This window comes from Castanea sativa, chromosome 6 (assembly GCF_040712315.1).
Source record: "Castanea sativa cultivar Marrone di Chiusa Pesio chromosome 6, ASM4071231v1".
Taxonomy (NCBI): domain Eukaryota; kingdom Viridiplantae; phylum Streptophyta; class Magnoliopsida; order Fagales; family Fagaceae; genus Castanea; species Castanea sativa.
The window spans coordinates 2,738,353-2,742,682 of NC_134018.1; the positions used below are offsets into that span (position 1 = coordinate 2,738,353).

General features: G+C 35.6%; 1 pseudogene; it reads left to right on the forward strand.

Moving 5' to 3' along the window:
* Positions 1–956: 956 nt before the first annotated feature.
* LOC142638727 (disease resistance protein RPM1-like) lies at positions 957–3,713 on the forward strand (annotated as a pseudogene).
* Positions 3,714–4,330: the final 617 nt, after the last annotated feature.

Below are 4,330 nucleotides of genomic sequence, written 5' to 3' on the forward strand. Positions count from 1 at the left end.
AAACAATCAATATGATTACATATTTTGAAAATCTAACATTTATATTACATATTCTTTATGTTTTTAAAACACATGTCAACTTTTATTCTAATCTGATTTTATTTATTATTCGATTCATAAATTTATTTTTTATGTATAATTTTAAATTACAAAAAATTGAAATTTAAACATTTAATTGATGATATAGTTATTGATCTTTAATTTTCTAGAAATTTTGTAAATATAAAAGATATAAGATGAAAATATAATCCAATTATGATTTTATCAAAATTTGCATTCAATAAAAAGACATTGAGTGGAGTTGTAGTCATTGACTACAACAAATTAAAAATTGTAGCCAAATTTTGTCATTTTTTTCTTCTCTTGCATCTTTTGGCTTATTGTATCAATTTTTTAAAAATAAGACAAAAAATTTATTGAATCAATAGAAACTTCTGTCAAAGTATCATTAATTGTTATATTCAAAATTCTTCCTTGTTCAATTTAGTGGGTGCCATAAGATAGCATTAATTACTTGTAATGGGAAAGGTTAGATATTAAATTCAAATAATTTTAATTCTATCTTTCATTCTTTCTTCTAATTTACTATTATTTAGTGGATGAATATGTAAAATATTCATTTCTTTTCCTAGTGCATAGAATCTGGGTTTCAGTTTGGAGCGTAGAGCTAAACGGGCATATATTTTAATGTGTTTGTGTTTCTTGTTTACTTATTGTTATATACATAGGTTGCGGGCTTGTAGAAACAATTTTTTACCTGAGGGCTTGTGGGAGATCGACGTTGGGTAGTTCCAAGTTCCAACTTCACTTCCACCTTCCTTCTCACAAGGTACGATTGAGAAACAAAGTCAAATCTTCTTGTTTTTTGCATCTGAATGTGGCTTTGTTTCTGTTATTGGCACTGAATTTGTCTATTTTCAGTATACTGTGACCATTGATTGAAGAAGGGAGGTGAAATGGCAGAAAGTGCAGTCAGCCTAGTTATAAAGAATTTGAGCCCATTGTTAGTCCAAGAAGCGGGATTGTTGATGGGTATCCGAGACGAAGTTGAAAGCATCAGAGGTGAATTATAGTTCATTCAGTCTTTCCTCAAGGATGCAAATGCAAGAGCCGAGAAAGAGGACATGAACAATGTTGCAAAAACGTGGGTGAAACAAGTGAGGGAAAAAGCTTATCACATAGAAGATGTCATTGATGAATACATATTTCATTTTGCAAAAAAATCTCACAAGCAAAGGCGATACTTCCGCTCTCTCCAAAAAGTTTTTCACTTTACCATAAACCTGAATCCATGGCATGTGATAGCCTCTGATATTCAAGGTATCAACAAGAAACTCAAGGACATAAGAAAGCGTGGTGAAAGATATGGTTTTAATGCCATAAAGCAAGGAAGATCCAGCAGCGCTGGAAATGTTACATGGCATGACCCTCGAGTTGCATCTCTTTTCATTGAGGAAGCAGAGGTTGTGGGAATAGAGTCTCATAGAGCTAAATTGATTACGTGGTTGGTAGAAGGACCATCTAAACGCAAGATATTTTCAGTGGTCGGTATTGGTGGCCTTGGCAAGACCACTCTTGTCAAAAAAGTGTACAACAATGAGAAGGTCGTTGCACACTTTGATTGCCATGCTTGGATTACCGTGTCTCAATCATACAAGATGGAGAGCCTATTAAGGGACATGATAAAGCAACTCTATAACGCAAGGAAGGAGTTTGATCCTAAGGAAATTGACACAATGAAAGAGACATCACTAATTGAAGAATTAAATAAATTTTTACGTGAACAGAGGTATGTAATAGTTTTTGATGATTTATGGGATGTAGAATTTTGGGAACATATAAAATTTGCTTTCCCAGAGAATGGCAAAGGCAATAGAGTTGTAATCAGAAGCTGAAATGAGGATGTTGCTCCTTCTGGAAATGAATCTCTAGATTATTATGTGTACAAGTTGCCGCCTCTACCTTTTGAAATAGCCTTGGAGCTCTTTTGTATGAAGGTGTTCCAATGTGAAGGGGAGAAATGTCCTCCTGATTTTGTTGAGTTGTCTCGTGGCATAGTTGAGAGATGTGGAGGGTTGCCACCAGCTATTGTGGCAATAGGTGGTGTTTTGTCAATGAAAGACAAGGTTGTGTTTGAGTGGCATAAATTGCACGATTGTCTTAGTTCGGAGTTGGAAACTAATTCTCGTCTAAGAAGTATCCCTAAAATTCTATCTCTTAGTTATCATGATCTACCTTACAACCTCAAAGCTTGTTCCCTATATTTTGGCATGTTTTCGGAGGATCATTCCATTAATTGTGCAAAACTAATTCGACTTTGGATAGCAGAGGGCTTTGTAAAAGAAAGGCAAGGAATAACATTGGAAGAAGTTGCACAAGACTACTTGAACCAACTCATTTGTAGAAATTTGGTCCAAGTGGTATGGAGTGATTTTGCTGGCAAAACCAGAACCTATCGAGTTCATGATATGATTCGTGAGGTCATTCTTTCAAGGTCAGAGGAATTAAGTTTTCGTTTGGTCTCAATACAGAACTACTCAAATTTAGAGAGAATTGCTCGATGTCTCTCAATTCAAAACAAGGTAAGTACTCTTCTGGAGAGTATTACTAGTTCTCAAACTTGTTCTATTCTCATTTTTGGGGTAGATGAAGTGCCCAATTCTTTTCTAACTACTTGTTTTGCAAATTTCAAGCTGATGAAAATAATGGATTTCGAAGGCGCTCTTATAGATTACATTCCTAAAGAAGTGGGAAACCTCTTTCAACTCAGATATTTAAGTTTAAGAGATACCAAAGTAAATATGCTTCCGAAGTCCATAGGTGAACTACACAATCTAGAGACTTTGGATTTGAAACGGTCTCTTGTGTCCTAGCTACCAGCGGAGATCAGTGGGCTCCACAAGCTACGATACCTTGGTGCATACATTGAAAATTATGATAATGAATTAGGCATTGATTCTCGACCTGCAGTAAAGATACATAGTGGCATTGGATGTTTACAGCCCTTACAGGTTCTTTTTAAAATTGAAGCCAACAATGCTGCCTTGATTGCTGAATTGGGAAGTTTGGGACAGTTGAGGAAGTTGGAAATCTCTAATTTGAAGGGAGAAAATGGAATAGCATTGTGCACAACACTAGAGAAAATGAGTCACCTTCAGTCGTTAAGAATCCATGCAGCAAGTGAGGAGGTTCTTGAATTGCAATTGATGTTTTCTCCTCCGCCCATCCTAGAATCTCTCTTCCTATGCGGGCCATTAAAAAACTTACCAGAATGGATTCTCAAACTCAAGAGTATAGTTAGAATTGGTTTATATTGGTCAAGATTAATGGATGATCCATTAAAGGCCCTTCAAACTTTGCCCAATTTGAGGGATCTTTGGATTTACGATGGATACGAAGGTGATCAATTACATATAGAGGGAGGAGGATTTCAGAAACTCAAGTTTCTTGGGCTTTTAAATTTGGGAGGATTGAATAGGTTGATAATAGAAGAAGGTTCCCTACCTCTTCTGGAAATGCTTAAAATTGGACATTCCCCACAACTGAAGGAAGTGCCCTTTGGCAGCCACCATTTGAAAAGCCTCAAGAATCTGGACTTTGAAGATATGCCAAGGGAATTTGTGCTTAGTATGCAACCAAATGGAGGCCCGGATTTTGGAAAGCCGAGCATGTTTCCTCTGTGTTTTTGGTATAGGATTCAAGGGGAACGTTAAAAACTACAAGCTTGGTGATGAAGAGTTGTTGGAGCTTTTGCGAAGGTAATTCAAGAGGTGTAGTACCAAAGTGTGCCCTCACTATTTTTGAGAAATTACAGGTATAATCCTCTAAGCCATTGGGCTATTATATTTATGGTTATGACTTGCAATAAAAAATGCCCCATTTTTTTCCTTCTATCTTTTGTGGTGAGAGTGAGGAGGGAGACCATTGTGGCATACATGACTTGTCATTTATGCAATAAGCTCTTTAGAGATACCACTACCATATCTGAATGCCTTCATACATATGAGTCTCTCTAATTTGTATAATGCGTTTTTCTTTGTGGTTCTTGCATCTTGTTGCTTTTGGATTTTCATTAAAAAAAAAAAATTGGAAGATTCTTGTGTGTGGTTGTGACATTTTACGGTTTTAGTTATCTGGTTTGTTGTTATATTGTGTTTTCTTATCTGGGTTTTGCTTGTTTTAGCGGTTATTGATTTGGGTGTTTGCTTTCTTTAGTATTGTTAAGTTCTTTATAAAAAAATTTATCTTTGTTCCTTTCTCTGTTTGTCTGACTTAGTAATTAAATTTGAAATCCTTTCAATCCAAACTATTACTTTAGGTAAACACGTTC